The sequence below is a fragment of the Symphalangus syndactylus genome, chromosome X, assembly GCF_028878055.3.
Source record: "Symphalangus syndactylus isolate Jambi chromosome X, NHGRI_mSymSyn1-v2.1_pri, whole genome shotgun sequence".
NCBI lineage: Eukaryota > Metazoa > Chordata > Mammalia > Primates > Hylobatidae > Symphalangus > Symphalangus syndactylus.
In genome coordinates, this window is record NC_072447.2 from 105,892,799 (window position 1) to 105,911,006 (window position 18,208).

Consider the following 18,208-nt stretch of genomic DNA (forward strand, 5'->3'; position numbering starts at 1 on the left):
GGTCCCTTTTCTCCCTCTATCCCTCTTCCTGCTCCCCCTCTTTTGCACAGGGCATGTTTCACATATACAAGATGTCTTTAAGTGTCATCCCACTTTAGAGATGAGGAAATTGAATCTCAGGGAAGGCAAACATCAACTTTGTCTTGGGGAAAGGGCAGGAAGCTGGAGGGGAGGAGGAAATGAGCTCTGGCGAAGGAAAGAGGACATGGCTGGGATCCTTAAGGGGTGGTGTACGAGTACCCGTGCCCCAGGATCTGTGGGGTGAGGGTGGCGGTGACTAGCGCTGGGACCAGCTCCTCCTCTCTCGCTTCCAAGCCCACAAGAATTCGGGGAGAAAGGGTGAGGTAGGGGGCTTCGGGAGAGCGGAGAGAGTTTGGAAAGAATCCATCCCTCCTTCTCCCTGGCGGCTTTCTCGAGACCCTCACACAGCGCCCCGCCCCGCCCCAGTACATTTCCTTTCAGGGAAAGGGACAGGGAAGAGGCTGCCGGGAAATGGCGGCCGCGGCCGGGCTGGGGCTTCAGCGGGAGGCAGCAGAGGGGAAGTGGCCAGCGTGGCGAATGACGGAAGGTGGCGAGGGAGAGGAAGAGGGGTCGGGTGTCCGCGGAGCTCCAAGAGGGAAGACAATCGCTTTGCCAAACACCGCAGGGCATCTGGAAAGGCCTGGGAACCTCACCCGCCCTCCCAGGCCCTTCGGGCTCTTTTCGGTCCCACTGGGAGGAGCGGGAGGGCGGCAGGTGGGACCGGGTACAGGCCTAGGCGTGCGACAGGAGAAGGGAAGGAAGGGCCGGCCCCAGCTCGGTCCTCCTTGCGTCTGGCCTGTGCTGGGCGCCCCGGCTCCGAGTGATCTCGGGCTGGTCCCCGGGGGAGTCCAGCTTCTCGCGCCAGGGGCGTTCTCAGCCCCATGGCAGTCCAGGGAGTAGGCGGAAGGAGGCACGCAGCCACCTGGCCGGGGCAAGGGGAGCTGCGAGGAGCCATTTTTTTTTTTCCTACGCAGACCCCCTTACTTGACACACCGTAGGCGCTCAATACATGTTTATTTTCAGTTGAGTGTTGCTTCAACTTTTATGGCTTGTGATAAATCCTTATCCTTCTGTTCTAGAAACTCGCATTGCCTACTGGATCAAGGACAGACAGCTCACCAACCATGACAGCACCATACTGGAACTTCAAAAAGTTCTGAAAACATGTTGGTTCGTTTGTTGGAGTATTTTTCAACTTAAATTCCTTTTCCTTTTTTTTTTTTTTTGCTCGCTTTTTCCTCTGCAGAAAAACCTTAAAATGTTCTACCTTTTCCTTGAAACCTCCTCCCACTCCTTAGTTCACATTGACTTGTCTTTAAATGTTTTTGAGCAAATAATCAGAAATGCACAATTAGTGCTTGGTGGTTCTCAAATTATTTCACGCGTGGTAGTTTTGATTTTTGCTTTTCCAGTGAGGCTGTACCTTTCATCCTTAGGCAAATATGATGGCTTTCAAAAGCAGCTATGGAGTGGGAATTGGGAGTGGCTGCAAATGGGCATGGAGCATCTTTTAGAGATAACGAAAATGTCCCAACTTAGATTGTGGTGATAGTTCGCACAACTCTATAAATTACTAAAAACTATTGAATTTTCACTTGAAAAGGGGGAGAACTTTATGAAATATAAATTATAACTCAAAGAAGCTCTTAAAATGCTTATGGAATAATAAGTAAAGAGTAGTGGGAATATGATCTATTTTGTGGGGAGACTAGCAGCAAAGTAAGACATAAAGATAAAGAAACATACACTGGCCTGAGGAAGTAACAAAGACTGTCTCTTTGAGCAAACTTTGGACAGGCTCCTCTGAGCCTTCTTTTCAACTACACCTTGTCCTTGGGCTCTGTCCTCGGCCTGCCTAGCCCAGTTTTAGCAAGAGTTCTGCTAAGTAATTCCCCCACCCTTGATACCTGATCACCTTGTCCTGCCTTAAGCAAGAATCCCCCTACCCTTGATGTCTCTCTCCCCTTAGGGATTTTCTTTCTACTGGCTCCCTCACTCTGCCGCCTGACTGTGAATCCACACTTGTCCTAGTTGTCTTTGGATTGAGCTTAGTTCTATACTAAAGTCTCTTTTCCCCTATTATAACAGTACTCAAAATATGTCTTTACTGCTTTTGACTAGTGTCTGGCTCTGTTTCCCATTGGCAGAAGGCACTCTCAGACAGTGCTTCTAGTAGTATATATTAGCCTGACCTGCCAGCGTACAATTCTTTTTAAAAAGACCACCAATTGGCTGGATGCAGTGGCTCACGCCTGTAATCCCAGCACTCTGGGAGGCTGAGGTGGGTGGATCAGGTCAGGAGTTCAAGACCAGCCTGGCCAACATGGTGAAACCCCCGTCTCTACTAAAAATACAAAAATTAGCTGGGCATGGTGGTGTGCGCCTGTAATCCCAGCTACTTGGGAGGCTGAGGCAGGAGAATCACTTGAATACAGGAGGCGGAGGTTGCAATGAGCCAAGATTGTGCCACTGCACTCCTTGAGTGACAGAGTGGGCCTCCGTCTCAAAAAAAAAAAAAAAAAAGACCACCAATTTATTGCCAGGCATTGTACTGGGTGCTGAGGAAATTTGAGGAAAAACACCTATTAAGTTCCTGTCCTCAAGGAGCTCATAGGACAGTGGGGAGCCAAGTAGCAAGCAAATAGCCATACAAGTGTGTAATTGCAATGAGGACAAGTATCATGAAAAAGAGGGTACATGGTGCAATGAGAGCCTATAAAATTCGACTAGTCAAGGTGGTCAGGAATTGCTTCAAAGAAGCAATTATTGAGCTGAGAGTTAAAGGAAGAATAGTGGCTAATTAGATTGGAGGTGAGAGTTGGAGGAGCTGGTTTGAGGCTATGTGTTCAGAGATGGCATGGTGAGTAAAAGAGACTGAATGAAAGTGGCTGGAGTTCAGCAGGCAGTTGGGACAGCAGTGTGGTGGGTCAGGGCATGCAGGGCCTTACAAGCCATCTTAAGCCATTCAGTCTATATCCTAAGAGCCATTGGAAGCCCTGTGGGATGGGGAGAACGAATCAGATTTGTCTTTGAAAATATTGCCCTGGGGGCTGGGCACAGTGGCTCACGCCTGTAATCCCAGCACTTTGGGAGGCTGAGGTGGGTGGATCACCTGAGGTTGGGCGTTCGAGACCAGCCTGGCCAACATGGTGAAACCCCGTCTCTACTAAAAATACAAAAAGTTAGCCGGGACTGGTGGCACATGCCTGTAATCCCAGCTACTCGGGAGGGTGAGGCAGGAGAATCGCTTGAACCAGGGAGGCGGAGGTTGTGGTGAGCCGAGATCATGCCATTGCACACCAGCCTGGGCAACAAGAGCAAAACTCTGTCTCAAAAAAAAAAAGAAAAAGAAAATATTGCCCTGGCTACAGTGTGGATAAAGGATTGGGAAGGAGTCAGAATGTATGGAGAGTTTCATTAGGAGCCATTTCAACAATCTAGAGTAGAGGTAATAGTAGCTTGCACTACAGTAGCCATGGTTTACATGGAGGGGATTGGTATATTTTAGGGTTTCTTAGGAGGTAAAATCTGAAGGACTTGGCAATGGATTGGAATTGGGAGGAAGGGAGTGTGATATTGTGAAGTACACTTTTAGTCTTTATTTTAGTTTGTTTTGTGCTGCTATAACAATACCCCAGAGTGGGTAATTTATAAACAGAAATTTATTGCCTTACAGTTCTGGAAGCTAGGAAGTCTAAGGTTAAGGTGTGGGCAGGTTTGGTGTCTGGTGAGGCCATTCTCTTTTTCCAAGATGGTCCTTGCACACACTGTGTCCTCCAGAGGGGAGGAAGGCTAGATCCTGACATGGCAGAAGACAGAAAGAAGGGCCAAGAGATAGAGCAAGAGGAGACTGATCTTGCCCTTTTATAATGGCATTAATCCCACCTGTGAGGGTAGAGCCCTCATGGCTTAATCAACTCTTAAAAGTCTCACCTCTTAATACTGTTACTGTAACCGCCCAATGGGTTCACCTTGCCTGCTGCCTAGACAGAGCCGATTTATCAAGACAGGAGAGTTGCAATGAAGAAAGAGTAACTCACACACAGCCGGCTGTGCGGGAGACCAGAGTTTTGTTATTAAATCAGTCTTCCAGATTATTTGGGGGATCAGTTATTATTATTATTATTTGAGACAGAGTCTTGCTCTGTTGCCCAGGCTGGAGTGTAATGATGTGATTTCGGCTCACTGCAACCTCTGCCTCCCAGGTTCAAGCGATTCTCCTGCCTCAGCCTCCCAAGTAGCTGGGATTACAGGTGCCCGCCACTATGCTAGGCTAATTTTTATATGTTTTAGTAGAGATGGGGTTTCACCATGTTGGCCAGGCTGGTCTCGAACTCCTGACCTCAGGTGATCCACCCACCTCAGCCTCCCAAAGTGCTGGGATTACAGGCGTGAGCCACCGTGCCTGGCTGGGATCAGAGTTTTTAAAGATAACTTGGCGGGTAGGGGCTTGGGAAGTACAGAGTGCTGATCAGTCAGGTTGGAGATGGAATCATAGGGGGTCGAAGTGACTCTTTCTTGCAGTTTTGTGTTCTGGGTGAGATGGCAGAACTGGTTGAGCCAGATTACAGGTCTGGGTGGTGTCAGCTGCTCCATCAAGTGCAGGGTCCGAAAAGTATCTCAGGCACTGATCTTAGGTTTCACAATAGTGATGTTATTCCCAGGAGCAATTTGGGGGAGGTTCAGACTCTTGGAGCCACAGGCTGCGTGACCCCTAAACTGTAATTTCTAATCTTGTAGGTAATTTGTTAGTCCTGCACAGGCAGACTAGTACCCAGGAAAGAAGGGGGTCTTTTCTTGGGGAAAGGCCTATGATCAATTTTGTTTCAGAATCAAACCACAAACTGAATTCCGTCCCAAAGTTAGTTTGACCTATGCCCAGGAATGAACAAGGACAGCTTAAAGGTTAGAAGCAAGGTGGAGTCGGTTAGGTCTGATTTCTTTCACTGTCATTATTTCCTCAGTTATAATTTTGCAAAGGTGGTTTCATTACAATGGCAATTAAATTTTTCATTTTTATTTTATTTATATATGTTTTTTTGAGACGGAGTCTCACTGTGTTGCCCAGACTGGAGTGCAGTGGTACAATCTTGGCTCACTGCAACCTCCACCTCCTGGGCTCAAGCGATTCTCCTGCCTCAGCCTCCTGAGTAGCTGGGATTACAGGCGCCCATCATCATGCCCAGCTAATTTTTGTATTTTTACTAGAGACAATGTTTCACCATGTTGGCCAGGCTGGTCTTGAACTCCTGACCTCAGGCGATCCACCTGCCTCGGCCCCCCAAAGTGCTGGGATTACAGGCGTGAGTCACCATGCCCATAGGGCAATTAAATTTTAACATGAGTTTTGGAGAAGACAGACATTCAAACCATGGTAGTCTTCATCCTCATTTTCACGAATTACAGCTTTTAAAACCCTTAGAATCTCTGAGGTGATGAGAGTATCTTTTGCCCTGGGTTTGGTGGCTCACGCTTGTAATCCCATGTGTCTTTATAGCAGCATGATTTATAGAGACACATGGGATTACAGTCTTGAGCTACTGCACCCAGCCGAGGACTTTTTTTAATGGAGAAATTTTGTGGATGTGTAAAGTTTACAATTAAGGGTCTGTAGGGAGTGAGTGATTACAAATACAGCAGAGAGATGGGATAAATCATAGTGTACATTTGCTAAGAAAGAGGAGCATCTGGAATCGAAAGCATAGGTGGAGGAATTAGTGTTCACTAGAAGGCAAGAGCATCTCTGTCTTAATTGAGGAACTAACTGCTGGTAGGAAGTGTGCAGGTATAGTTGGTTTATGTTTGGTGTTAGGAAGATGAGAGACAACTTCCTTCTGAAGGCTCCCCCAACCCCATTATTTTTTCTATAAATGAGGGTGTGGTCATCTGCATGTAGAGATAATAAGGAGGAGGAGTTGGAAGGCTGAAGAGAATGGAGAAGGTTCAATGAGTTGTAAGGGTGAGAGCATGTTGTAGGTTGACCAGAGAAAAATAGAAGGACTGCTGAGAAATGTTGATGGCTCACTTCTGGTTGTTGATGGTAAATTTACTATGAGCCAAGCTTTATTTTTTTCTAAGTGCTTCTCTAAGTGTTCTGGTGTTTTATTTAATCCCCAAAGCAGCTCTATGAGGTAGGTATTATTATTATCACCCCCTTGTCACAGATGGTAAAATGGAGGTACAGCGAAGTTGTGTCATTTGTTTAAGGACAAAGAGCTAGGTTTGGAGCCAGGTAGTCTGACTCCAAAGCCCATGATCTTAACCATCACTCTAAAATATATCCTAAAAATAGGTCCTGATCATACTTTTTCATTGATAAACATAGATCTGTATAATCACATTTAAGGACTACATTGTATTCCATTGTATGGGTGTAGTACATGTTAAAATGTGATCTAAGTATTTTTTTTCTTCAGTAGGCACAAGCTCAGTTGCCAGAATAGGAATAAACTGTGCTTTGTGTTTCTTTGCCCACTGGGCTATGTAGTAAGAATGTTTAGGAAGGCTGGCAGTGAACATGGAGTTGTTTGCCTTTCTGGGCCTGAGTAGAGGCTCTGTTCAAACCAAGCCTTTCAGTATATTAGACTCTGACTCTTTCACAGAGATCATCTCCGTGGATTTGTAAGTTGGTTTTATGCTTGACGGTCCGTCCAGTGACTTTTCCAGAAACTCTCTAGCTGCATTCTTGAGTCAATGCCAAATCTCAGAAAGGAGAGCACTTATTTGAACCCTATGTTACAAGAGTTTTGATTTCCTTTCCTTCTAGTTTGTTGTATTTTCCAATTTTCTATAGAGAGTACATATAATTTTCATTTTGTGGGGAAAAATAAAGTTAACATCTCTAAAATAAAAAAGCCAGGCTAGGAAGGGAATAGAGGTCTAAGACTCAGTGTTTTTAAAATCTACTATAGCTAAACATGTTTACTTTGTGTCTTAGTTTATTTTGTGTTACTATAACAGAATATCTGAGACTGTGTAATTTATAAAGAAAAGAGGTTTATTTAGAGGTTTATTTAGTTTTGCAGGCTGGGAAGTTCAAGGGCATGGCCTCAGCTTCTGGTGAGAGCTTTCTCTCTCTCTCTTTTTTTTTTCAAGACAGAGTCTTGCTCTGTTGCCCAGGCTGGAATGCAATGGTGCAATCTTGGCTCACTGCAACCTCCACCTCCCAGGTTCAAGCAATTGTCCTGCCTCAGCCTCCCAAGTAGCTGGGACTACAGGTGCGCGCCACCATGTCTGGCTAATTTTTTTTGTCGTTTTAGTAGAGATGGGGTTACACCATGTTGGCCAGGCTGGTCTTGAACTCCTGACCACAGGTGATCTGCCTGCCTTGGCCTCCTAAAGTGCTGGGATTACAGGCATGAGCCACTGTTCCTGGCTGAGAGCTTTCTTGACATATCATAACATGGCAGAGAAGGTCAAAGGGGAAGTGAACACATGTGAAGAGGCAAAACCCAACGGGCATCCTGGCTTTATAAAATCCTAGTCTTGTGGGAACTAATTTATTCCTAAGGGAATGAATCCAGTTTTGAAAGAGGGAGATCTCACTCACCACCGTGAGAATGGCACCAAGCCAATCATGAGGTGTCTGCTCCCATGACCCAAACACCTTCCATTAGGCCCCACCTCCCAACATGCCACATTAGGGATCAAATTTCAACATGAGTTTTGGTGAGGACAAACTATATCCAAAGTATAGCATTCTATAATTCAACAACTCCATTCCTAGGAATTTCATTTCAAGAGAAATTAAAGCTTATGTGTATATGAAGACGTGTACACTAGTGTTCTTACCAATTTTATTTATAATTGCCCCAAACTGGAAACAGACAAATGTGCATAAACAAGTGAGTAGATAAACTTTGGTATATCCATACAAGGGAATACTACTTAGCAATAAAAAGGAATAAACCCTTCATATATGCACCAACATGGACAAATCTCAAAATAATTAGGCTGGGTGAAAGATGTCATTAAAAAAGAGAGTATATACTGTATTATTACATTTATATAGTATAGGAAATGCAAATTAATATACATTTTCAGTACTCAGATCAGTGGTTACCTCAGGAGGTGAGGATTAACTAGGAAGGGGCATGAAGGAATCTTATGAGGTGATGGGGATGTTTTATATCTTGGTCTAGTTACACCAGTATATACATATATCAATTTCATTAAGCTGTGTATTTGAGATTTATGCATGTTACTCTGTGAATGTTGTATCTCAATAAAAAGGTTAAGACAAAGTTTAGCTCCTTTTGTCAGTCTCCTTTCCCTTTCCTTTGACCCTTTCCTATATTTCTTTTTCTCTCCATCTCTCTCTGTTCTCTACTTTTTGTATCCATTTGAGAGAGAGTTGATGCCACATCAGGCACTCATGCTGACTCTACACTTAACCCTGCCAATTAAATGTTCACATCCCTTCAAATGTACAGTTTATTCAGGAAAGTAGGATCGAAGAAGTCTGTGTCTGTGGTTAAAGAATAGCTCTTAGGAGTAAACATTTCTTCCTTTTCCCTTGTACTTGAATTAGATACGTATCTTTGGGCCTTCACTTCTGTTTTGGTATTTCTTTTCCTTTTTTTTTTTTTTTTGAGACAGAGCCTTTGTCACCCAGGCTGGCGTGCAGTGGTGTGATCACAGCTCACTGCAGCCTCAACCTTTCGGGCTCAGGCAATCCTCCTGTCTCAGCCTCCCAAGTGGCATGTGCCACCATGCCTGGCTAATTTTTTAAGTTATTTGTAGAGATGGGGGTCTCCCTATGTTGCCCAGACTGGTCTCGAACCCCTGGGCTCAAGGAATCCTCCTGCCTCAGCCTCCCAAATTGCTGGGATTACAGGCATGAGCCACTGTGCCCAGCTCTGTTGTGGTATTTCTTTAACAGCTGGCGTCATAGGAGTCAGACAGACTTGCCTTTGAATCCCTGCTGCACCACTTGTTAGCTATTTGATCCTGATACAATGACTTATCTTCTATGATCCTCAGTTTTCTCATCCAGAGCATGGGTATAATAATGCCTCCCTCCTAGATTGTCTTTTTTTTTTTTTTGAGATGGAGTTTCACTCTTGTTGTCCAGGCTGGAGTGCAATGACGTGATCTTGGCTCACTGCAACCTCAGTCTCCCGGGTTCAAGTGATTCTCCAACCTCAGCCTCCCAAGTAGCTGGGACTACAGGCATGCGCCACCATGCCTGGCTAATTTTTGTATTTTTAGTAGAGAAGGGGGTTCACCAGGCCGGGCGCGGTGGCTCACGCCTGTAATCCCAGCACTTTGGGAGGCCAAGGCGGGTGGATCACGAGGTCAGGAGATTGAGACCTTCGTGGGTAACACAGTGAAACCCCGTCTCTACTAAAAATACAAAAATTAGCCAGGCATGGTGGCGGGCGCCTGTAGTCCCAGCTACTCGGGAGGCTGAGGCAGGAGAATGGTGTGAACCCGGGAGGCGGAGCTTGCAGTGAGCCGAGATTGCGCCATTGTACTCCAGCCTGGGCGACAACAGCGAAACTCCATCTGGAAAAAAAAAAAAAAAGAGAGAAGGGAGTTCACCATGTTGGCCAGGTTGGTCTCAAACTCCTGACCTCAGGTGATCTGCCCACCTCGGCCTCCCAAAGTGTTGGGATTACAGGCGTAAGCCACCGCGCCCAGCCAATTGTCTTAAGAATTAAATGAGATAATATTGGTAAAGCACTGCCTGCCACTGAGAGGCCACTTAATTTCGGATGGCTTTCTTATTTCCCAAGATTGTGAACTTGTGACTTTTGACTCTTGGATGACATCTAGCCCTGCTCCATTAGACATTAAATAACTCTTTTTATTGTTACTAGTATAACAACTAGGGGGAGGACTTATACTTGCAATATGACTTTTAAATCTGTCCTTGGGCTCACATAACATGTTTCTTACCATATAAGAATGGAGAAGGCTTTTTTATTGGCTTCCACAACATTCCTGGATGGTTGGTTTGAGACAGCTAGTTGTTGCTATCCTGTTATAGAGGTGAAGGCAGGAGAGGCATCTTGACTTCACCAAGATCTTATATCTTGTATGGTGATAGGTCTGGCACTGACAAATGTTCTATATGTTTCCTTGAGCAGACGTAATAAGACATTACAGACATCTGAGTAAATAAAAATAGGGCTATGGTTTTTCTTCCTACCCCAGACTCTACCAGATGACTCATTCCTACTACATAGAAATAACAGTGAATGTCAACCATAACACAGATGCCTATTTATTTCTCTCCTTACTGACTCATTTTTGAGAGCTTTTTAGCTAGCTGTGCTATTTAGTTGATATCAAAGTTATCTTCTGTAGGGAAGTTTCGGTGGAAAGAACACTGATATTTGTTGAATGATTGCTCTGTGTCAAACATAGGGCTAGTTGTTTTTAAGGAGGTCTAATCAACTCTGAGGTAATAAACACTATTGGATTTTGGAGAATGAGAAAACTTGATTTTGGAAAAGAGAACCAGTTTCTAGACCACCACTCAGCTAATATGTGACAGAAGCAATATCCCTTATCCCCATCCATTGATTTTATTTCTTTTTGCTTCAGATTTAAAGAGCATGTGACAAATAGTCTAGCCTTTCTCTGTCTTAGCCCCATTGCAGTCTCTGTTAACCAACTATCTTCTTGAAACAAAAATAACTCGGCTTAACCACAGAAGCAAACCAAACACTGACGGCCCATAATCTCCAGATAAGGCTTTAACCAAACCTCTGTCTATCCATCTATCCATTTGTTCATTCATTCAACAGATATTTGTTGAGCATTGACTGTTTGCTAGACATTGTGTGAGGGGTTGTTGTTGATGCTAGAGTAGAACTATTTATCTTCCACAAATGAGGCATGGCCCTGCTAGGGACCTGTGTTACTAGCAAGCAGCTTTGAGGTCAGGGTAGGAAGTGAGGATAGAGTCTCAGAAGGAAGAAAATAAATATTTACAGAATATGGATTGTATCCAATTCATGGGATCCTGGGAAGTTCATTAACTGCCAGGAGGATTCCTAGTTCTCAGCTCTAGGCAGCAGCATCTTGGAAGGCTTCTCTGAAGGTGGACTCCGAAGGGTCTAAGGCTCAGATGTTCCCCTTTCAGCTTCTGCCCTCCATTCCCTGCACTCCTGGGTCTTAGATGGTCATACTTGTCTCTGTATACAAAACCTACTTTTGGCACATGTTTATTTCTTCCCAAGCTGTAAGAACAGCTTGTTCACTTGGGAAGGTCAGACTTCAAACTGGAACTCTTTGCCATTTCAGAGGGGCTGTGAAGATACATAGTATACCTGGGGGAGTGAAAGAGTTGGGTCTCACTCCCCAGGATAAGGCAAACAAAAACAAGAACAGACACATATCACTATGACTTAGGTGTGGATTAAAGATTAACTGCGCCTTGCACAGAGGTGGCTCTCAATACATGTTTTCTGCATTCCATCTTGAGCATCATTTTTTGGCTCTATTGTATGCTACACTTCCTTCCCAGAAGTTCACAGAGTTTCCTAATTCACTGATAAGCAGTTAAAAAATTGCCCCACATTTGGTATTACAAAAGTTTATGCACCACGTTTCTTTTTTTTTTTTTGAGACAGAGTCTCGCTCTGTCACCCAGGCTGGAGTGCAGTGGCACAATCTCGGCTCCCTGCAAGCTCCACCTCCTGGGTTCACACTATTCTTCTGCCTCAGCCTCCGAGTAGCTGGGACTACAGGCGCCCGCCACCACGCCTAGCTGATTTTTTGTATTTTTAGTAGGGACGGGGTTTCATTGTGTTAGCCAGGATGGTCTTGATCTCCTGACCTCGTGATCCGCCCGCGTCAGCCTCCCAAAGTGCTGGGATTACAGGCGTGAGCCACCACGCCCAGCCTGCACCATGTTTCTTAAAGGCATATATAGTGATTGTTTTCTTTTCTAGTTTTGCTAATAGTGTATGTTTTGCTGATTATGTAGTAACAATGTTTTCTTTAGAAATTTATGGAAGTACAAAAAGATATATACGAAAACAAATGAGCCAGAGGAAATTACTGTTGACATTCTGGCATATTTTCCTCCAGTTTTTCAACAAATCTTGAATATATAATCTTGAATTACTCTTTTAAAAATTGACATTATAACATATGCATTTTCCTGTTTTCATTTAAAAATTCCCATAAACATCTGTTTCAATGTTTGCATATTCTCCCTCTTATGACTGTAGGCAGGTTCACTGAATGACACCTTAGCCTTGAAGCCCTCTATGACCACTCTTGACCCTATATGTCCTGCCTCTGGAATGGACTGAAGCGAAGATGAGTCCCGTGTTCTCTAACACTTAATAGTGGTTTCATGTGAGGGAGTTCTGCTTTGCTGGATAGGGTGAATCACATCCTCCGAGACACCAGCCTTCTAAAACATTTACCATATAGGGCTGGGTGCAGTGGCTCATGCCTGTAATCCCAGCACTTTGGGAGGCTGAGGCAGGCAGATCACGAGGTCAGGAGTTCAAGTCTAGCCTGACCAATATGGTGAAACCCCGTCTCTACTGGAAATACAGAAATTAGCCAGGTGTGGTGGCGCTCGCCTGTAGTCCCAGCTACTCGGGAGGCTGAGGCAGGAGAATCGCTTGAATCTGGGAGGCGGAGGTTGCAGTGAGCCGAGATCCTGCCCCTGCACTCCAGCCTGGCAACAGAGTGAGACTCTGTCTCAAAAAAAAAAAAAAAAAAAAAAAAAGCATACACACACACACACACACACACACGTACTTAGGACAGTGTTGTGCAATAGGAAGGTCTTCATAAAAACATTTTTGGGAAAAGTACTTAATTTCTCTGAGTCTGAGTTTCCTCATCTGTCACATCTGTTTCCTCATCTGATCCATGTGGATCAGAGGTATACCAAGTCATTGGGTTGTTGTGGTGATTAAATGAGAAAATGTCTATAAATGAATCCCAGTGCTTGGCACGTAGAATGTGCTCCATAAATGTCAGTCATTATTACTATTCCCTGATAAATGACATAGTGTGGAGAAGTATCAATTGAGTACAGAAAACAGGACAGGGCTTAGAAGTGGTGATTAATCATGATGTAAAAAAAATTATTCTCCTGCAAAACCCGCTTGCTTTATGCACATCTGGACTATTGGGGCAGAGACCACGGTGGGCCTATGGGCTTTGAAACCACCTCAGAAAACATTTTGCCTTAGAGCATTCTTTTTTATTTTTATTTTTAAAAAGAAGATATCTTGGGTGGTTATCCACTTTTTTTTTTTTTTTTTTCTGAGATGGAGTCTGGCTCTGTCGCCCAGGCTGGAGTGCAGTGCCTTGATCTTGGCTCACTGCAACCTCTGTCCCCTGGGCTCAAGCAATCCTCCCACCTCAGCCTCCCAAGTAGCTGGGACCACAAGCACGTGCCACCATGCCTGGCTGTTTTTTGTATTTTTAGTAGAGACGTGGTTCTCACTATGTTGCCAACGCTGATCTTGAACTGCTGAGCTCAAGTGATCTGCCCACCTTGGCCTCTCAAATTGTTGGGATTACAGGTGTGAGCCACTGTGCCTGGTTAAAGTATTCTTTTTTTTTTTTTTGATATGGAGTCTCATACTGTCGTCCAGGCTGGAGTACAGTGGCATGATCTCTGCTCATTGCAACCTCCACCTCACAAGCGATTCTCCTGCCTCAGCCTCCCGAGTAGCTGGGATTAGGGGCATGCGCCACCATGCCTGGCTAATTTTTTGTAGTTTTAGTAGAGACAGGGTTTCCCCCTGTTGGCCAGGCTGGTCTTGAACTCCTGACCTCGTGATCCGCCTGCCTCAGCCTCCCAAAGTGCTAGAATTATAGGCATGAGCCACCGCGCCCGGCCATGGTCAGAGTATTCTTAAAAGACATCAAAATGAGTATAGGGTGGGAAGGGACTAATATTTTTTTTTATTCTATTCAATTTATTTATTTATTTTTTATTATACTTTAAGTTTTAGGGTACATGTGCACAACGTGCAGGTTAGTTACATATGTATACATGTGCCATGTTGGTGTGCTGCACCCATTAACTCGTCATTTAACCTTAGGTATATCTCCTAATGCTATCCCTCCCTCCTCCCCCAACCCCACAGCAGGCCCCGGTGTGTGATGTTCCCCTTCCTGTGTCCATGTGTTCTCATTGTTCAATTCCCACCTATGAGTGAGAACATGTGGTGTTTGTTTTTTTGACTTGTGATAGTTTGCTGAGAATGATGGTTTCCAGCTTCATCCACGTCCCTACAAAGGACATGAACTCATCATTTTTTATGGTTGCATAGTATTCCATGGTACATATGTGCTACATTTTCTTAATCCGGTCTATCATTGTTGGACATTTGGGTTGGATCCAAGTCTTTGCTATTGTGAATAGTGCTGCAATAAACATACATGTGCATGTGTCTTTATAGCAGCATGATTTATAATCCTTTGGGTATATACCCAGTAATGGGATTGCTGGGTCAAATGGTATTTCTACTTCTAGATCCTTGAGGAATCGCCACACCGATTTCCACAATGGTTGAACTAGTTTACAGTCCCACCAACAGTGTAAAAGTGTTCCTATTTCTCCACATCCTCTCCAGCACCTGTTGTTTCCTGACTTTTTAATGATGGCCATTCTAACTGGTGTGAGATGGTATCTCATTGTGGTTTTGATTTGCATTTCTCTGATGGCCAGTGATGATGAGCATTTTTTCATGTGTCTTTTGGCTGCATAAATGTCTTCTTTTGAGAAGTGTCCATTTATATCCTTTGCCCACTTTTTGATGGGGTCGTTTGATTTTTTCTTGTAAATTTGTTTGAGTTCATTGTAGATTCTGGATATTAGCCCTTTGTCAGGTGACTAGATTGCAAAAATTTTCTCCCATTCTGTAGGTTGCCTGTTCACTCTGATGGTAGTTTCTTTTGCTGTGCAGAAGCTCTTTAGTTTAATTAGATCCCATTTGCCACTTTTGGCTTTCGTTGCCATTGCTTTTGGTGTTTTAGACATGAAGTCCTTGCCCACGCCTATGTCCTGAATGGTATTGCGTAGGTTTTCTTGTAGGATTTTAATGGTTTTAGGTCTAACATGTAAGTCTTTAATCCATCTTGAATTAATTTTTGTATAAGGTGTAAGGAAGGGATCCAGTTTCAGCTTTCTACATATGGCTAGCCAGTTTTCCCAGCACCATTTATTAAATAGGGAATCCTTTCCCCATTTCTTGTTTTTGTCAGGTTTGTCAAAGATCAGATGGTTGTAGATATGCAGCATTATTTCTGAGGGCTCTGTTCTGTTCCATTGATCTATGTCTCTGTTGTGGTACCAGTACCATGCTGTTTTGGTTACTGTAGCCTTGTAGTATAGTTTGAAGTCAGGTAGCATGATGCCTCCAGCTTTGTTCTTTTGGCTTATGATTGACTTGGCGATGCGGGCTCTTTTTTGGTTCCATATGAACTTTAAAGTAGTTTTTTCCAATTCTGTGAAGAAAGTCATTGGTAGCTTGATGGGGATGGCGTTGAATCTATAAATTACCTTGGGCAGTATGGCCATTTTCACGATATTGATTCTTCCAACCCATGAGCATGGAATGTTCTTCCATTTGTTTGTATCCTCTTTTATTTCATTGAGCAGTGGTTTGTAGTTCTCCTTGAAGAGGTCCTTCACATCCCTTGTAAGTTGGATTCCTAGGTATTTTATTCTCTTTGAAGCAATTGTGAATGGGAGTTCACTCATGATTTGGCTCTCTGTTTGTCTGTTATTGGTGTATAAGAATGCTTGTGATTTTTGCACATTGATTTTGTATCCTGAGACTTTGCTGCAGTTGCCTATCAGCTTAAGGAGATTTTGGGCTGAGACAATGGGGTTTTCTAGATATACAATCATGTCATCTGCAAACAGGGACAATTTGACTTCCTCTTTTCCTAATTGAATACCCTTTATTTCCTTCTTCTGCCTGATTGCCCTGGCCAGAACTTCCAACACTATGTTGAATAAGAGTGGTGAGAGAGGGCATCCCTGTCTTGTGCCAGTTTTCAAAGGGAATGCTTCCAGTTTTTACCCATTCAGGATGATATTGGCTGTGGGTTTGTCATAGATAGCTCTTATTATTTTGAGATACATCCCATCAATACCTAATTTATTGAGAGTTTTTAGCATGAAGCGTTGTTGAATTTTGTCAAAGGCCTTTTCTGCCTCTATTGAGATAATCATGTGGTTTTTGTCTTCGGTTCTGTTTATATGCTGGATTACGTTTATTGATTTGGGTATGTTTAACCAGCCTTGCATCCCAGGGATGAAGCCCACTTGATCATGGTGGATAAGCTTTTTGATGTGCTGCTGGGTTCGGTTTGCCAGTATTTTATTGAGGATTTTTGCATCAATGTTCATCAGGGATATTGGTCTGAAATTCTCTTTTTTTGTTGTGTCTCTGCCAGGCTCTGGTATCAGGATGATGCTGGCCTCATAAAATGAGTTAGGGAGGATTCCCTCTTTTTCTATTGATTGGAATAGTTTCAGAAGGAATGGTACCAGCTCCTCCTTGTACCTCTGGTAGAATTCGGCTGTGAATCAATCTGGTCCTGGACCTTTTTTGGTTGGTAAGCTATTAATTATTGCCTCAATTTCAGAGCCTGTTATTGGTCTATTCAGAGATTCAACTTCTTCCTAGTTTAGTCTTGGGAGGGTGTATGTGTCGAGGAATTTATCCATTTCTTCTAGATTTTCTAGTTTATTTGCATAGAGGTGTTTATAGTATTCTCTGATGGTAGTTTGTATTTCTGTAGGATCAGTGGTGATATCCCCTTTATCATTTTTTATTGCATCTATTTGTTTCTTCTCTCTTTTCTTCTTTATTAGTCTTGCTAGTGGTCTATCAATTTTGTTGATCTTTTCAAAAAACCAGCTCCTGGATTCATTGATTTTTTGAAGGGTTTTTTATGTCTCTATTTCCTTCAGTTCTGCTCAGATCTTAGTTATTTCTTGCCTTCTGCTAGCTTTTGAATGTGTTTGCTCTTGCTTTTCTAGTTCTTTTAATTGTGATGTTAGGGTGTCAATTTTTGATCTTTCCTGCTTTCTCTTGTGGGCATTTAGTGCTATAAATTTCCCTCTACACACTGCTTTAAATGTGTCCCAGAGATTCTGGTATGTTGTATCTTTGTTCTCGTTGGTTTCAAAGAACATCTTTATTTCTGCCTTCATTTCGTTATGTACCCAGTAGTCATTCAGGAGCAGGTTGTTCAGTTTCCAAGTAGTTGAGCGGTTTTGAGTGAGTTTTTTAATCCTGAGTTCTAGTTTGTTTGCACTGTGATCTGAGAGACAGTTTGTTATAATTTCTATTCTTTTACATTTGCTGAGGAGAGCTTTACTTCCAACTATGTGGTCAATTTTGGAATAGGTGTGGTGTGGTGCTGAAAAGAATGTATATTCTGTTGATTTGGGGTGGAGGGTTCTGTAGATGTCTGTTAGGTCCGCTTGGTGTAGAGCTGAGTTCAATTCCTGGATATCCTTGTTAACTTTCTGTCTCATTGATCTGTCTAATGTTGACAGTGGGGTGTTAAAGTCTCCCATTATTATTGTGTGGGAGTCTAAGTCTCTTTGTAGGTCTCTAAGGACTTGCTTTATGAATCCGGGTGCTCCTGTATTGGGTGCATATGTATTTAGGATAGTTAGCTCTTTTTGTTGAATTGATCCCTTTACCATTATGCAGTGGCCTTCTTTGTCTCTTTTGATCTTTGATGGTTTAAAGTCTGTTTTATCAGAGACTAGGATTGCAACCCCTGCTTTTTTTGTTTTCCATTTGCTTGGTAGATCTTCCTCCATCCCTTTATTTTGAGTCTATGTGTGTCTCTGCATGTGAGGTGGGTTTCCTGAATACAGCACACTGATGGGTGTTCACTCTTTATCCAATTTGCCAGTCTGTGTCTTTTAATTGGAGCATTTAGCCCATTTACATTTAAGTTTAATATTGTTATGTGTGAATTTGATCCTGTCATTATGATGTTAGTTGGTTATTTTGCTCGTTAGTTGATGCAGTTTCTTCCTAGCCTCGATAGTCTTTACAATTTGGCATGTTTTTGCAGTGGCTGGTACGGGTTGTTCCTTTCCATGTTTAGTGCTTCCTTCAGGAGCTCTTTGAGGGCAGGCCTGGTGGTGACAAAATCTCTCAGCATTTGCTTGTCTGTAAAGTATTTTATTTCTCCTTCACTTATGAAGCTTAATTTGGCTGGA

At 43.4% G+C, this 18,208-nt stretch overlaps 1 protein-coding gene across 5 annotated transcripts in view; it reads left to right on the top strand.

Moving 5' to 3' along the window:
- The first annotated feature begins 217 nt into the window (after positions 1 to 217).
- Positions 218 to 18,208, top strand: part of ARMCX4 (armadillo repeat containing X-linked 4) — a 70,573-nt gene continuing 52,582 nt past the window's right edge. For 2 of the 5 annotated variants that reach the window (XM_063635069.1, XM_063635075.1), the window contains exons 1-2: positions 397 to 568; positions 1,101 to 1,191. The gene's annotated coding sequence lies outside the window, so the exon portion shown is untranslated. Of the gene's footprint in view, positions 340 to 396; positions 1,016 to 1,100; positions 1,192 to 18,208 lie in introns of those variants that run through there. The other 3 variants (XM_063635072.1, XM_063635073.1, XM_063635076.1) reach the window with 3 other exon arrangements.